The following is an 18,683-nucleotide window of genomic DNA, read 5'->3' on the forward strand; positions in this document are numbered from 1 at the left end:
TTAGAGTAGTCGGCTAATGTATACATTGTATGTATGGTAGGTTGAACATCTTCATTAGAATTTATACCTTCATGATAGGAGTCCACATTCTTAGCTTTCGGCTCCTCTCCAATTGGTTTAATCATCAGAAGTTGCCCTTGTTTACATCGGTGCTCCATACTCCATTTTTCATCATAGTATAAACCCTTTGCTGATCTTTCCTTGAGTTCTTCTTAGGTTAGTCTTTGGGTGTTAAGGCTTTGGTTGGGAATAGATGGGGCAGGTGGCTTACTGATCATTTGGTTATTGTCACTTCTGTTTCCATGATTTTTCCTGTTGATTTTTTTCTCATGTAGATGTGCGAATGAGATCGCAGCTATCATAGTGCGGGGTTGATGAGCCTTAACTTCACATCAGATCTCTGGAATAAGCCCTTCAATAAATATATCCAAAAGTTATCGTTCCGACCAATCTCTAGCTTGATTAGACAATCTTTCAAACTGACTTTGATATTCTAACACTGTAGAAGTCTGACAAATTTTAGTGAGCTGTCCATCCACCTTCATGTATGAGTAGATTGTGTCACAATCTTGGAGCCCTTTTCTAGTATTTCTATATTTTGTGCAACGTAGAACTTGAGCTCCCACCTTGTTGAAATTTACTAAGGCTCTCCAGTAGGCTCTTTTTGAAATCATTAAGTGTTTCTTGCAGCCGGTTCTCAATTCTGATTACCCATGCTTCCATTTGTGCTTTCACTGAGTTATCGGTGGCCATTGCGCAAGACTGTAAATCCTTGATTTGACAATCTTTCAAACCTACTATGATATTCTAACACTGTAGAAGTCTAACAAATTTTAGTGAGCTATCCATCCACCTTCATGTATGAGTAGATTGTGTCACAATCTTGGGGCCCTTTTTCAGTATTTCAATATATGTGCAACGTAGAACTTGAGCTCCCACCTTGTTGAAATTTACTAAGGCTCTCCGGTAGGCTCTTTTTGAAATCATTAAGTGTTTCTTGCAGCTGGTTCTCAATTCTGATTTCCCATACTTCCATTTATGCTTTCACTGAGTTATCGGTGGCCATTGCGCAAGACTACAAATCTGGGTTCTCAACTCCTGTTTTTTATGTCTGTCAAGGGCGTTAGCGCTATCAATGGGAAGTTGCCGAGGAGGTGGACGCCGAGGGTAGTGTTGCGGACGCTGCATTGGAGGAAGAGTTGCTGCCCTGTTTCTATCGCTGCATGGGGTAAGAGCGCTAGGGCTGGAAGGCAACTGCGTCGATGTGGCTGCAGCTGCTGCGACCCAAGGGGCGATCGCTGAGCAACGGGCTTGAAGCTACGGTGATGGCAACCTGCAGTGATGGTGCGGCTAGGGCAGTACCGCCAAGGGCTCACCGCTGCAGTGGCTACGATGGCGCGGATGGAAGGCAGCGTTGCTTTGTCTTTGTTGCACTGTGGAAGGAGGCGTTGGTGACGCCGAGGGATTGCATTCGGTTGAGGAAACGACGGTGGTTGCGGCAGTCGTGGTTGCCTTGGTTTGATCGCCATGAGTAGGGATGGTTGAGCAACTGTAGTTGCGATACAAGGGAAGGCAGCGATGGTGGCGCGGTTGGGGCAGCGTCGCCGATAGTAGAAGGGGTTGGTCCACTAGCCGGGAAATAGTGGCCATGGCCCTTCTTGTTCGAGCAGGGTGGAGCAGCAAGGAGGGAAGGCTGCTGGCTGGGGAGCAGCGGCGACGGTGGTCGCTAGCCAGAATGCAGCGGCTGAGGTGGGGCTGGCCGAAAGCAAGGGAGGCAGGGGCCCCTTTCGACCAGATGGGCTTCAAAGGGGAGAGGATGTGGTTGTGGCAGGTATAGCGCAACGAGGAGGGGAGGTTGCTGGCTGGGGAGCGGCGACAGCGGTGGAGAAGGAGTCAGCGGTGTCACGGTTGGGAACAAGGGCAACCGGTGAGTTGCCCTATTTTTGTCACTATGTATGTAGAGCAAGGAGGATCGGTAGCTGGGAGGCGTGCGGCGATTGTCACACGGTGGCTAGCAGCGGTGGTGGCTCTGCAATATAGGAGAGGGGTGGTGTTGAAGTGGCCGAGAAGCAGAGGTGGCGGTAGAGGCAACCGGTGCCTGCGACAGTAGAGGGACCAGCGGTTGCTTTATTTCTATCGCATCACAGAAACAACAATGCCGACCGATCGCATGTCCAAAGCTGCAACCAAGGGAAGGCAGCGATGGCGGTGCGGCTAGGGTCGCATTGCCGATAGTAGAAGCGGCGATGGGTGATCCACTGGCTGGGAAATGGCGGTTGTGGCCCTTCTCGCTCGAGCGAGATGCGGGCAGCAAGGAGGCGAGGTCGCTGGCCGAGGGGGGGGCAGCGGCGGTGGTGGTGGTTGTTGGATGAGCAGTAGCGGCGGCGATGGTGATCCGTCAGTCGGAAAGCAGCGGCAGCAGGTGGGCTGGCCTGAAGCAGGGGTGGCTGCGGCTTCTTCTTCTTCTTCTTCTTCTTCCTCTTCTACTTTTTTTTATTTTTTTTATTTTTTACTTTTTTTCAAAGATGAAGATAACTGTAGCAAGGGGGCAGCTGTGGTGGTGGCGGCTGTTGGCTGGGCTTTAGTGACAGCGGTGGAGAAGGGGCAACGATGTGTCACGGACAAACTTCTAAACAAGATGTTTGATGTAATACTTTTGTATGTTCGTGTCTTTTGGTATGTTCATACTCTGACTAGCATGTAGAGGGACAGCCGGAGGCTTAATAGTCCCATTTTATTCGGTCTGTAATGGACCATTTTACCTTTTGTTGTGCAACTATTCAGAGCTTGTAAAGTCTGTTTGTAATTTGCATTGTCTATGAAGTGTTTTCGGAAATGTTTGCTTGTGGATTCCGAATGAGGTATTTTCTCTAACCCGTTCTCTATTTTGTGGGTCCTAAGGAGGCTTCGGGGAGGCTGACCTTTGCGGACGGACACGCAAGGGTACCGCATGACTTAGGCAAAACCAGCTAAGTCCATGACAGATGGTATCAGAGCGGGACAAGCACTCATAGAAACACTTAGCATGCAAATGTGGGGGACCTAGCAGGGCTGCGTTGACGGCAGTCAGCACACGCGCGATCGTTTGGAGGAAAACAGGCATGTAGATGTAGGGAAAAGGAGTTGCTTGGAGGAGCGGACATCTAAGATTGGCATTCAGAGGAATGGCCAACCCTTCGTGCAAGAGGCACCACGAGAACAGGCAAGCCTGGAAGAATGCGGAGCGCACAAAGGTTAGGATGGTTGAGTTTGAGCTACGACTCAACGTTGACAACTATACTTGATGGTGCTCAAGGCAAGCGAGGCGCTTTGTAAAGGATGAGACCATGCAAGGTGGAATGAGTTGCTCAGCGACTGTAAGAGTTATGTAAAGCTGACAGAGTTGAGGGGAATTGCTAACTCAAAGAATTCGGTACTCATACATGGGCTTGTATGTGGACGATGGAATGTTCGCGGCCATCCCAAGGCGACCGAAACTCAGCACCATAGAGCATTGAAACTTTCTCTTCGGCATGTGAAGGATACGTCCGTAGGAGGCTGAAGGGTGCAACTAGTTCAGCATATTGCTAGGCCTTGAGGGGTGCAACGGGGGCTGTTTTGACGTGGAGTTACAATCTAGCAAGTGCGTTTGCAGTGTTGAATCTCGTATTTTGATGATGAAACTACTTGATATATGTTTATGATTTAATCTGCGTTTTGAGTGATGCAGAATGCCTCGAGCAGGATGAGACAGTTAAAGCAGGAAAATCATGTTGTGCCGGAGGAACATGTCAGAAGATTGGACGTCGGGCTGGTGGATCGGTCGACGTATCGACAGAAGGCTTCGGGCCGTGGACTCGGGCATCGGGCCAAGAAGAGCGGGTATTGTGCCAAGGATATCAGAGTTGCAGAGTCAACTGGCCGATTGGGCAATAGGCTCCAGGAAAGGACGATGCGCCGAAGAATCGGACGAAGCGTCGAGGGACCAATGACATGCCGGACAACTTGGTTAATTACTTAGGATTAATTGTCTCGATCGAAGTTTTTGTTTTACATGTGCAGGATTAACTACGATGAAAGATAGACAAGCAGCAGGAGTTGCGCCGGAGTCAAGTTCATGATCACGTTGGGAGTTCGAGAGTTCGACGGAAGTTCGGACGGTCATCGGAGGTTCTGCGAGAACAGATCCGAGAAGTCCAGAAGCTTGCCAAGCGAAGCTCGTCGGAACTCGCCAAGTGGATCGTCGCAAGGTCCAGGAGTTTGCCGGAAGTCCGCAGGAGCATCACCGAGGGTTCATCGGATGATCGACGGAAGTTTGCCGGAAACTCGCCGGAAGAAGCGATTGACGCACCGAAGCAAAGCTGCAGAAATTGTCTTAGATCTAATCATAGTTAGCACGTTGATTAAGTTGGAAAATGGGAGGTGATCCCATTAGCTTAATCTTGGGGCAATTGGGCCCCTGAAAGACTCAAATTGGGCCGAATGGAGCTAACCATTCGGACCCTGATTGCACCAGGAGGTGCAACCGCCTAGGCCAGGAGGTGGCACCGCCTGGGCTAAGCCTCCCAGCGAGACTGGGCGGTGCAACCTCCCCAGCCAGGAGGTGGCACCGCCTGAGCTCAGTCTTCGAGCAAGACTGGGCGGTGCAACCTCCCTGACAGAGAGGTGGCACCGCCTGAGCTCGGTCTTCGAGCTCTGGCAGAGAGGTGGAACTGCCTCAGTCAAGAGGTGGCACTGCCTGGGCTCAGTCTTCGAGCTCTGCCAGGCGGTGCAACCTCTCCAGTCAAGAGGTGCAACCGCCTGATCCCGGAATTCCGGGATTTGATCGTTTTGAGCTCCAAATTTGAATTGGGTTGGGGCCTATAAATACCCCACCCATTCAGCACTGAAAAGATACAGATCCACACCGAATTCTTGATCTTTTCAGTGATTCTAAGAGCTCAAATTTGTGTAAAGTCCAAAAGTTCTCCTCTTTTCTGTTCTTCAAGTCTTGAGTTGTAAAGAGAGGAGAGAAAGGATCTGTAAGAGTTGTCTCCTGAGCCCGTCAAAAGGAGAGAAACTGTAAAAGGGCAGTTGGCCTTCGCCTATTGAAGGAAGGCCCCTAGTTGACGTCGGTGACCTCGCCGGTGGAGGAAGCCAAAAGTGGAGTAGGTCAAGACTGACCGAACCACTCTAAATCTCTGGTTTGCGTTTATTTTGAGTACTTTATCATTACTGCAAACCTCCTACATAGCTACTGCTCTCTGCGCTTTTACGAACAAGCTTCTAAGTTCTAATCTTTTCGAATCTGCATTCAGACGTCAAAAGGTGTTTTCGTACGATCTTTACATTGCAGCTTACATTTACGTCTTGAATATGTTTGTAACTGCGAACTATCTTCTGCGCTTTTACGAACGAGTTTCTTTGCAGTTTACATTTACATTTTGATTCTATTTATAACTGCAAACTGTCTTCTGCAATTTTACCAACGAGTTTCAACATTTAGACGTAAAACTGCATTTAGACGTAAATCGGCTTTCCTCGCACAATCATCAGATTTCAGTTTACATTTACGTCTTGATTTCAACTGCATACTGCCTTCTGCGAGTATACAAACGAGTTTCAAAGTTCAGACGTAAATCTGCGTTTAAGACGTAAATCTACGTTTAGACGTAAATCTGCGTTTAGACGTAAATCTGCGTTTAGACGTAAATCTGCTTTTTGCAGATTACTTTTTGAGCTGTACAATAGCAGCACATTATACTTCTGCTTAAACTACGCTTAGACGCAAACTGTGTTTAGACGCAAACTGCGCTTAGACGCAATCTGCGCTTAGACGCAAACTGCGCTTAGACGCAATCTGAGTTTAGACGCAATATGCATTTAGACGCAAACTGCGTTTAGACGCTAACTATGTTTAAACGTAAACTGCACTTAATCATAAGTAATCTTAGAATCGGCTTTTGCATCAAAATAGTTTTTATCGAACGAACGTAGCTTTCGTTTTTAATCGCTGAAAGATTTCCGCTGCACTAATTCACCCCCCCCCCTCTTAGTGCTCTCGATCCTAACAATTGGTATCAGAGCGGTTATTTCTCATTTCGGATTTACACCTGAGAGAAATGGCTCTTCAAGAGGGCTTTTCGGTCTGTCGTCCATCGTTCTTTAACGGATTGGACTATACTTATTGGAAAACTCGAATGAGAGTTTTCTTGATTTCTCTAAATCTGGATTTATGGAATATCGTTGAAAACAGTTTTCAACTTCCCTCTAAACCAACGAACGAATGATCGGATTTGGATAAGAAGTATTTCTCTTTAAACGCAAAGGCTATGAATGCCTTATTTTGCGCTTTGGACAAAAATGAGTTCAATCGGATTTCTACGTGCGAAACAGCTTTTGACATTTGGCGAACACTTGAAATCACGCACGAGGGAACTAGTAGTGTCAAAGACTCGAAATTTAACTTTTTATTGCATGATTTCGAGCTTTTTCGAATGCAACCAAGCGAGACTATAGGCGACATGTACACCCGTTTCACGGATGTCGTCAATAGTTTAAGAGCTCTTGGAAAATGCTTTTCGGACTTTGAACTCGTAAATAAGATTTTGCGTTCTCTTTCTAAGAAGTGGGATTCAAAAGTAACTGCAATACAAGAAGCTAAAAACCTAAACAACTTACCACTTGAAGAACTAATTGGTTCATTGATGACATATGAAATGGTGCACAATGCACATGATGAACATGTTGAACACAATTACCTTCCAAAGAATAGGAAGGATTTGGAACTCTGGACAAATGAATGCCACTTGAGCGATGACTCAAGTGATGAGGACAATGATGAACAAAACAACCTTCCAAAGAACAGGAAGGATTTGGGACATAGAACATTTGAAGACCACTTGAGCATAAGCTCAAGTGATGGTGAACTTAAACTACAAATGAAACGAAAATTAAAAAGCAAAAAGAATCGAACTACTTGCTTTAAACGCAAGAAGAAGAACAAAAATTGGGATGAATCGAGCTCCTCCGAAGAAGAGAAAGTCAACAAAAGCAAGGCGGCAAACTACGCCTTAACAGCCTACAATGATGAGGTAATCGAAATCCCCCTAATTTATTTTGAAATTACTTGATGCTTTCATGATGTGTTTTTCTCTTTTAGTTTAGAATTAATTTGCTTAAAAATTACATGTTAAAAAATTATTATGATCATACTAAGTAATTTCGAAAATGATAATATTGCATATTTTATGATAAACAAATAAAATGATCTTGATTGAAAATATGAAATCATGGTTAAGAAGTAATAATGTGCATTACGTTGATTCCCATTGTTATTTCTCGATTTTGATTAAAGATCATGTTTGATTTGAAGAAATGCATAATGATGAAATTAAATATTTCGATTAACAATTTTATGCATGAGATTTTAAGCCGATGATAAGCATATGTTATTCTCATAAGTATATTTGAAAAAGTATTGCAAAAATGTGCTCGAATGCATGAACGTGTTAAGATTATTTTTCGGACATTCTTGATTCAATGTTCAAAACACTTAATTGCCATGATGATTTTACACTATAACATGTTGGAAATTATATGTTTTGGATACATAAATTTTTATGATCATGAGCATGTTTTATCTTCATAATTGAACTTGAAAATCTATAGCAAAATCTTATCCGAATGCATGAAAGTACTAATTTCATTTTCGGATTCACTTAACAATTGGTATCCTAACAATCGGATTTTCTCATACACTTTTGAAAAATATTTTTCTAAAATGGATTTGATGAAATGATTCCTGCTTATAAATTCCATCTTGAAATATGAATGATAGTGTCTTTGCTTGCAAAGATTTGTTTCACATACATATCTCCTATGATTCATGTGCAGAAAAAGAATTTATAAATCATAATACAATGAGATTTCTTATGCAAAAATAAAGTGCTTTTGTGATTTTTTGCTAAAGAGAATAATTATTAAAATCATGATCTTGATAATTATGACATGAAGCTCTTTATAAATCAAGATCGTTCATTATGCTCCCTACATTTATCAAAAAGGAGTTCTTCAAATGAAATGCAACTTGTCTTTTGATTTCATGATATTTTATGAATTTCGAAATTAATTTTAATGACTTGATTATGAGTTTCAAGTTGACGATTTGATTTGAATAAGTTATGTCTAAATCACAATCATGATCTTGCAAAATTGAAATCACAAATAATATCTTTTGGTATTCATGAATTGATACTCACAATATGAAAGTATTGGTATTCATGACTTGATTTTGATTGAAACATTACATGCTTAAGTTAATCATTCTTCTATGTTTCAAAAATTCTTTAAATGCCTTATGTGATGACTGAAAATTAATTTGCTTTATGATGAATCATGAATCATGACTTGATCTATGATATTGAAATATGTTAATCATGATTCTTGGTTATATAATTCCTTTGCCCTATTAAAAGGATTTGTTGAATGGATCATGTCCTTTTTGAACTTTCTTGATATCATGACAAGATTTTGTAATATGGCCTGTATAATAATTAAAAATTTTTGGCCATTGATTACTCCCTTCTTTTCGACAAAAACAAAGGGGAGAAAGCTTTTGCTAGTTAGAACATGCAAAGAAAAGCAAGTGCAATCTTGCACATGAAGCAAGTGTTGAATTGCCATGATTGAACCTAAGAATCTTGCTATGCTTTTGTGCTTATATGTTGTGATGAAAATATAACTTCATGTTATAAAAACTTGCATATATTTTAAAATAGCTAGAGCTACTTCTCCTTTTGTTGATGATAAAGGGGGAGAAATATATGAATTGATACTATAAGTGCCATATTTGAATTTTCATCATGTTAAGATATCAAGAACTTGCATCGTAATTCTACTTGATGATATCTTGCCATGTGATGAAATGCTACGATTTGTTGCTAAAATGATGCATGCAATACTTATGCTTTCTACGTAATGTATTGCATATAATATGAACCTTGATTAAAATTGCCTTGATTTGAATTCAAGGTTTATCTCAATTATGGAATTTTGAAATAAGAATGATTACTCACCTTTGTCATGATTTAGAAATTGACAGAAAGGGTTTTCCCTTCTTTTTGACAATGACTGAGGAGATAACTTGCATGCACAATTCAAGAAGAAAGCAAATTTTCACTTCTCAAAAGAGAAGAAATTGCTATCTTGAACATCTTAAGAAACAAAAAGAACAAAGGTGCTATCTTGCCTATCTCAAGAAGCAAAACATTCTAACTTGCGCATCTAGCAAAGTGGACAAAAATTTCATATTTCAAGAAGAAAGAGTTGCCTTCTTGAACATCTCTAATTTGCTAGCTTGCATGATGTAGAACTTGCTATCTTGAACATCTCTAATTTTCATACCAAGTGCTATCTTGTATGCTATAAAACTTGCATATCTAAAACTTGATAGCTTGAATGTTCTAAGCATGATTCAACACTTGCTATATTTTCTAGCAAAATTGCATGATGATAAAACTTGATATTATGTTTTTCATGCAATGAGTTGAACCAATATCACAAACACTTGATTGTGATACTTCTCCTTTTTGTTGATGACAAAGGGGGAGAAGTATGTTGATGACATGACATGTGATGCATAAGTTTATGCATATGTTCATGTTGACGTGTTGCAAGTATTCATGATGAATATTGCAATGACTTGAATTCAGTTTGAATTCAAGGTTCTATCAATATGGCATATTGATAGGGGGAGTTTGTTTAAACTCCGGGAGTTAAGTTTAACTCCGTCATCAAGTAGTTGTCATCATCAAAAAGGGGGAGATTGTTAAATCTCGTATTTTGATGATGAAACTACTTGATATATGTTTATGATTTAATCTGCGTTTTGAGTGACGCAGGATGCCTCGATCAGGATGAGACAGTTAAAGCAGGAAAATCATGTTGTGCCGGAGGAACATGTCAGAAGATTGGACGTCGGGCCGGTGGATCGGTCGACGTATCGACAGAAGGCTTCGGGCCGTGGACTCGGGCATCGGGCTAAGAAGAGCGGGTATTGTGCCAAGGATATCGGAGTTACAGAGTCAACTGGCCGATTGGGCAATAGGCTGCAGGAAAGGACGATGCGCCGAAGAATCGGACGAAGCGTCGAGGGACCAATGACATGCCGGACAACTTGGTTAATTGCTTAGGATTAATTGTCTCGATAGAAGTTTTTGTTTTACATGTGCAGGATTAACTACGATGAAAGATAGACAAGCAGCAGGAGTTGCGCCGGAGTCAAGTTCATGATCACGTTGGGAGTTCGAAAGTTCGACGGAAGTTCGGACGGTCGTCGGAGGTTCTGCGAGAACAGATCCGAGAAGTCCAGAAGCTTGCCAAGCGAAGCTCGTCGGAACTCGCCAAGTGGATTGTCGCAAAGTCCAGGAGTTTGCCGGAAGTCCGCAGGAGCATCACCGAGGGTTCATCGGATGATCAACGGAAGTTTGCCGGAAACTCGCCGGAAGAAGCGATTGACGCACCGAAGCAAAGCTGCAGAAATTGTCTTAGATCTAATCGTAGTTAGCACGTTGATTAAGTTGGAAAATGGGAGGTGATCCCATTAGCTTAATCTTGGGGCAATTAGGCCCCTGAAAGACTCAATTTGGGCCGAATGGAGCTAACCATTCGGACCCTGATTGCACCAGGAGGTGCAACCGCCTAGGCCAGGAGGTGGCACCGCCTGGGCTAAGCCTCCCAGCGAGACTGGGCGGTGCAACCTCCCCAGCCAGGAGGTGGCACCGCCTGAGCTCAGTCTTCGAGCAAGACTGGGCGGTGCAACCTCCCTGACAGAGAGGTGGCACCGCCTGAGCTCGGTCTTCGAGCTCTGGCCGAGAGGTGGAACCGCCTCAGTCAAGAGGTGGCACCGCCTGGGCTCAGTCTTCGAGCTCTGCCATGCGGTGCAACCTCTCCAGTCAAGAGGTGCAACCGCCTGATCCTGGAATTCCGGGATTTGATCGTTTTGAGCTCCAAATTTGAATTGGGTTGGGGCCTATAAATACCCCACCCATTCAGCACTGAAAAGATTCAGATCCACACCGAATTCTTGATCTTTTCAGTGATTCTAAGAGCTCAAATTTGTGTAAAGTCCAAAAGTTCTCCTCTTTTCTGTTCTTCAAGTCTTGAGTTGTAAAGAGAGGAGAGAAAGGATCTGTAAGAGTTGTCTCCTGAGCCCGTCAAAAGGAGAGAAACTGTAAAAGGGCAGTTGGCCTTCGCCTATTGAAGGAAGGCCCCTAGTTGACGTCGGTGACCTCGCCGGTGGAGGAAGCCAAAAGTGGAGTAGGTCAAGACTGACCGAACCACTCTAAATCTCTGGTTTGCGTTTATTTTGAGCACTTTATCATTACTGCAAACCTCCTACATAGCTACTGCTCTCTGCGCTTTTACGAACAAGCTTCTAAGTTCTAATCTTTCCAAATATGCATTCATACGTCAAAAGGTGTTTTCGTACGATCTTTACATTGCAGCTTACATTTACGTCTTGAATCTGTTTGTAACTGCGAACTGTCTTCTGCGCTTTTACGAACGAGTTTCTTTGCAGTTTACATTTACATTTTGATTCTATTTATAACTGCAAACTGTCTTCTGCAATTTTACCAACGAGTTTCAACAGTTAGACGTAAAACTGCATTTAGACGTAAATCGGCTTTCCTCGCACAATCATCAGATTCCAGTTTACATTTACGTCTTGATTTCAACTGCATACTGCCTTCTACGAGTATACAAACGAGTTTCAAAGTTCAGACGTAAATCTGCGTTTAAGACGTAAATCTACGTTTAGACGTAAATCTGCGTTTAGACGTAAATCTGCGTTTAGACGTAAATCTGCTTTTTGCAGATTACTTTTTGAGCTGTACAATAGCAGCACATTATACTTCTGCTTAAACTGTGCTTAGACGCAAACTGTGTTTAGACGCAAACTGCGCTTAGACGCAATCTGCGCTTAGACGCAAACTGCGCTTAGACGCAATCGGAGTTTAGACGCAATCTGCATTTAGACGCTAACTGTGTTTAAACGTAAACTGCACTTAATCATAAGTAATCTTAGAATCGGCTTTTGCATCAAAATAGTTTTTATCGAACGAACGCAGCTTTCGTTTTTAATCGCTGAAAGAGTTCCGCTACACTAATTCACCCCCCCCCTCTTAGTGCTCTCGATCCTAACATGCAGGAGGTAGAACAATGCACAGTTTGTTCAGTAGATCGGAGTAGTCCAAGGGGATGGTGGTCTCCGAAACGAAGAGAGATGTTGCTCCAATGTGATAGTTATCCAAGAGGGATAAGTCTCGGCTCTCTAGAGGGAGAATCATATGGGACGAACCTCACAAGTTGAGGAGAAGTACCTCAACAAACAACAACTCCACGGAGCTCAATGGACTAAGCAAGCGGCGAGGAGTCATCGCATGATCTCGCTCGACAGAATGCATTGGTAGATGCATTGCGAGATCAAGCGGGGGAGCAACCCAAAGCAACTCAAATGAAGGCACACTTGGAGTTGATATGGAGATTGGACTCAAGGGAGGGTTGACCCATGGAATGGTGGGCGCGAGGGCCACCATCGACTCAATGCAAAAATGAGGAGCGGAGCAACTTAGGTGTAACTTGGCGAAGTACCCAAGCCGCATGAAGGGAGCCAGCATAGAAGTTGGAACATGGAGCAGAGGCACTGTGCTTTCCTTAGACAGAGGTCAAGGATATGAACTCTTGTAGAGGCAAGAGTAGGATCATGTTGTTCCATGGGTCCTTCATTCTGACGGAGTGGACTCATCTTGCAAGAAGAAGGGAACTTCTGGGCACATGCACCTTATCTCGGAAAAGCATGTGATGGAGGAACTAAGGTGACTCAATTTGCGAAGGCGAAGTTGGGTTCGGAAGGCCTTAGCACGGGGCAAGAGGACGCAGAGGCGAGTACTCTTGAAGAATATGCCACAGTGTTGCCATTCAAGATGCCATGAAGGAAGCGGTGCACAGCGAAGATTGTGCTGGTAGGGGCAGAGGCCTAGGATCCAAACAATGGTGCACTAATTGCAGCGAAGTCGGGGGACTTCGGGAGCTACTAGGCGACGGACTGTCCTAGAGCGGTGCTTCATCTAGGTGTGACCCAAGAGTGGGTGGATGAAGGTCGATTGCCAAAGGAGCGAACAAAATCGAAGGTGGAAGAGACCCTGCGATGTATTAGTAGAGGCCACACATAGAGGGACCACAATTCGAGTTCATCCCACAAGGATCAAAATGCAATGGAGATGTCACCAGGAGGCGACATGGTGCAGCGGATCGTGGTGGAACAGTTCATGGCAATGCGATACACATGAATGTGTCCCGTGAGGGACTAGATCATACGGAGGTATGATCGGGAGCTACTGGAAGCTCCACTTCGGTGAACAACACGATGGCAATAAGGGCTATGGATTCAAGGAGTGAAGGCCATGGTACCGCAGAGGAGGGTCTTCCGTGCGTGCAGCGAATTTTGCATCGGATGAAAGCTTTGGTCATCAGCATATAGGGGCGGTGTTCCACCAAGGGAAAAGTTTATATGCAAGTACCAGTAAGTCCCATGGGAGGGACTTGATCATACAGAGGTATGATCGAAGCAGTTGGAGAGTTGGACTGCTCGAGAGCTCATATTCGCTTAAGGGTACCCGACTTGTTAGAGGACAAGGTCGAGTAAGCGAATGTTGCTACCAAGGAAGCTAAGGAGAACAGAATCGGTGCAAACCCTACAACGTGATGGTAGAGGCCATGCATGAGAGTTGCAGTATGTCTTTCCATCGACCAAAGGGAGCTACTTGGATAACACAGAGGTGTTGAAGCAAGGGGTCGAAAGGGGAGAGGAAGTGACGATGAGTCCAGAGGGACTTAGCTACCCAAAATCAAGCATCAGTTAGAATGGAGGTGAACTCAGAGGAGTGCCACGGAGACATATCTACTGATCGTGAAGAAAAGGGATGTAGATGCGAGGTGACGGATAGTAGGGCTATGGGTATGGCAGCGCCATGGTACCATAGAGGCGGGACTTCCATGAAAGGCATTGATCCCTTGCTCTCATGGAGGGAGAGCGCTTGGTCATAAAAGGGGCCGAGGAGGCGGAGCATGCAGAGGCAAATCTCCAAGTACCGAGACAAGGCTGAAGGGTAGAGGCCAAGGAACTTCATAAGACCGATGTCAACAAGCTTCTCATCAAGATAGCCGAAAGTGAAGGACTTCGGGTCATGCAAGAGTACACGCCCAAGGAACGAAGTAGGCAGTACGTGGTGCTGTACCTTTGCTACTCAGGGGAGTAGGCGGCAGGGTTGATGGAGAAGACGGTACAATCCCAAAGACGACCAAATCTATTAGAGAATTACTCCAAGTTGGGGTGAAAACTTCTTGCATTCTATAAGTTCGATGGCATTGAGAAGGTGAATCATAGTAGCTAACTCAACGCAAGGAGTGCAAACACTTCAAGTGCTTCAGAAGTGTGAGCAAAGAGCAGGCGAAGGCCAGTAACCAGCTCGATGCATGGAGTACAACCTCGAGGAGGCGGGTGAAGTCAAGTAACCATTGCCTTCTAAATCCTTAAGAGAATGGGCGAAACCGAGTACCCCAATTCTCTTATCTATCCAGCAGAGGAGCTCTACACAAGTTCAAAGACTCTTCGAAGATAATGGAAGATAATAGTTGTCAAATCCTCACCAACGGTGATTAGGACTACTGAGAGTAGATTGTCCGCTTCATTTCCCAACGAAATGCCAATCAAAAGCGGGAGTGATGCGAACCTACTTGGAAGCGACAACTAAGTGAAAGAAGAGTCAATGGGCAAATTTTATGGAGGAAGGACCCAAAACTTTAGAAGTTTACGAGACGATGCTCGTTAAAAGCTCCAACAAGCATCCACCCAGTTCAAACAACATGAGGCATTTGAGAGACTGGCGCAGTAAGGATGGTCTTTTTCTTTATTTGGAGGATCCGCAGGAATCAACAAGGATCAACACAACTCAGCCAACCCCACACCAGAGTCAGAGTCATTGGTGAGTTGAAGCAGCATGGCAGATCAAAGATTCGACTACTCAAAAACAGCAGCGGAGAGCAGTTGGGAGCCAAGAGGCGCATTGTAGCTAGAGCAGAAGATTGAAGACTCAGCAAAGGCGAGGAGTTGCAGTGTCGACAAAGGCTTCAATGAGGACGTCAAAGGAATAAGTGGGGGAGAATGTCACGGACAAACTTCTAAACAAGATGTTTGATGTAATGCTTATGTATGTCCATGTCTTTTGGTATGTTCATACTTTGACTAGCAGGTAGAGGGACAACCGAAGGCTTAATAGTCCCATTATTCGGTCTATAATGGACCATTTTACCCTTTGTTGTGCAACTATTCAGAGCTTGTAAAGTCTGTTTGTAATTTGCATTGTCTATGAAGTGTTTTTGGAAATGTTTACTTGTGGATCCCGAATGAGGCATTTTCTCTAACCCGTTCTCTCTTTTGTGGGTCCTAAGGGACATAGGAGGCTTCGGGGAGGTTGACCTTTGCGGACAGACACGCAAGGGTACCGCACGACTTAGGAAAAACCAGCTAAGTCCGTGACAGATGGTCGCTGACCAAGACGTAGAGGTTCCTTCTCGGTTAAAAAGGATCGGCGTTCGTGGCTACCGGCTTCACCCTTCCTCACACAATTTTTTTTTTATATAGCTACGACAATACTCCAGCGAAAACACCAAGGATCACCGCTCTAATACCAAATGATAAGACCCTAAAGTATTATCGTGGAAGAAAGGGGAGAAATGGGGATGCTCTGATACCAAATGATAAGACCCTAAAGTCTTATTGTCGCTCTGATACCAAATGGTAAGACCCTAAGGTCTTATCGTAGAAGAAATGGGAGAAAAGGGAATGGTAATGATCGCTTCGAGGGGATCGACCTCCTTGATCGCTTCGAGGGGATCAACCCTCCTTGATCACTTCGAGGGGATCGACCTCCTTGATCACTTCGAGGGGATTGGCCTCCGAGGGTTTGTCCATAGAGTGGAATAATATTTAATTGATTGATTTTGATTTAAAAAAGGGTTACATCATCATTTATAGACTTCCTCCTAAAGTCCTCTAGGACTTGGACTCTTAATAATAATTAAATATTAAATAAACTTCTACCCAACTCTAACTAAGCTAAACAGACTCGATAAATAACTGAACTAAACTAACTCAATAAACATTATTCAAAAGCTCAGAAAAAGGGTCCTAACACACAATATTTGCTCTTCTTGGCCTGATGTCCGAATCTATGGCTCGAAGCCTTCTATCGATACGTCGTCCGATCCTCTGGCCCGACGTCCAATCTTCTGACATGTTTTCTTCCGGCCCAATATGATTCTTGCTACTTTAATTCTCTCCCTGATCGAAGCATCTCGCTTCACTCAAAATACAGATTGAATTATAAGCACTTATCAATTGATTTCATCATCAAAATTTGAGATTCAATAATCTCCCCCTCTTTTATGATGACAACTAATTGATGATGGAGTTAACCTTAACTCTCCCTATTAATATGCCATATTGATACAACCTTGAATTCAAGCTGAATTCAAGTCATTGCAAATTTCATCATGAATATTTATAATATATCATCATGCATAATATGATCAAACTTCTCCCCATTTGTCATCAACAAAAAGGAGAAGTGTAACTTTAAAGTATTTGGATATAATGTCAAATCATCGTATACTAACATAATCTTCAATTTTATCATCATGCAAGCTAGCAATAATTTTACAACATTTTAAAACATACAAGCTAGCAATTTTGAGATGTTCAAGAAAGCAACTCTTGCTTTTTGAAATATAAGTTTTGCTAAATGTACAAGTTTCCAAATTTTGCATCTTGAGCTAGCAATTTTTCTCCCCCTTTGTCATTGTCAAAAAGAAAGAAAGAATACAGTTTTGTATATCTTTTTCCCTTTACAATAATTTTCAAATCATGACAAAGGATGAATAATCAAAGATGAAAAATCAAGTTATGAATGTCAAAACAATTTTTCATCATGAATATTTTATCATTGCATGCATCATTATCATAAGTTGAAGTATTACATGCGTAATATCAAATCATCATTCATAATTATATTAATATTTTAATCATTATTTTAATATATTTGTGCATCATTATAGTTTCAATTTATAACATGCACAATTTTAAAACTTTACATATCATCTTTACTCTATGCATGATACTAAAAATAAATCAATCATCATATCATACATGATACTCATAAGCTAGCAAATTTATATAATTTTAGAGCATTAAAACAATATCATGAGTATTTCATGCATTCATATCATCATATTCATTTCATCACATGAAGAATATCAAAAATTAATTGGGCGATGAGATATACACTAAATGGATACAATAGAGTTTCGAAAGATGAAAGAAAAATCAAGTTATGTATACCATGTTCCAAACTTCAAAACACATCATCTCAAGTTGTGAGTATAAAAAAAAATCATGGAAACATTGTGATTCATTTGGACAAATATTCTCATTAATAAACTGCAAGAAATCATTCGAGAATAAAAAGTGAGGGATCTTGATTCAATTAAGAAAAATATCAAGATTTGATTCTGAGAATCCAAGATCATGAGTTCAATAATACTTCTTTTTAATATATAGCAAGTAGAATCATAGGAGATCAAATAGTAAAAGACCTTCAAAAGAAATTTGAAGTCATGAATTCCTAAAAAGATATTCTCTTTAGTAAATTATAAAAGGAAACGTAGGAGAAAAATATTTTAATTCATGCATAAGAAATTTTATGATTCAAATTCAAATCTCAAGTAATTCCGAGGAATCAAAATCATGATATAGGTAAAGACTCATTCAAATTCAAATGATCAAAATGATCAAAATCTTTTCAAAAAAATTTAATGAAGACAACGTAAATAGATTCTCATAAGAACTCGATTCATGCATAATGTCTCAATTTTACATGAATGTCATAAGATATGATTTATTTCAACAAATCTCTTCTTTTTATAAATAGCAAAATGAAATATAAGAGATCAAATGATATAATATCTTGATTCATGCATAAGAAATCTAAAGTTATAAATCTCGAAAACTCAAGATAAAGCTCATTTAAATTGAAATCATCAAATCAAAATCATTTTCAAGAGATTCTAAGAATAAAGATAGGTTCATTAATCTCTCCTTTTTGAAAATCAATAAAGTAGAGAAATTTTTTAAGGAGAAAGCTTTCTTCCTTTTAGTGATTCAATTCATAAGATTGATTTCATAGGAGCATGCCTTTTTCATTTATGCGAAATAAAAACATGCATCATTCATTAAGACCGAAAAAGAACTTTTAAAAGATCGCAAAAATTATCATGCATAAGTTCAAAATATAAACTCGTTAAGCATGCTTTCAAATCATCATTATATTTTCATTAAGACATCAAGTATGGTTTTGTTGAACATAATGTTGAATGATTCTTAAAGATATCTAAACTTCTTTAGTTTCAATTTGTGTGATTGTCTTTATATTAATATGCCCAAATATTTGTTCTTATGTCAAAACCATGTATCAGCATTTAAAATGGAAAAATAAAAAAATCATCAAGATCAAAAAGTATAACACATAATTCCAAAACATATAATTTCAAATCATTACTTCAAATCGTAATGTATAAAATAAAATCATCAAGATATACATTATTGC

The sequence above is a fragment of the Musa acuminata genome, chromosome BXJ3-8 (assembly GCF_036884655.1).
Source record: "Musa acuminata AAA Group cultivar baxijiao chromosome BXJ3-8, Cavendish_Baxijiao_AAA, whole genome shotgun sequence".
NCBI classification, from domain to species: Eukaryota; Viridiplantae; Streptophyta; class Magnoliopsida; order Zingiberales; family Musaceae; genus Musa; species Musa acuminata.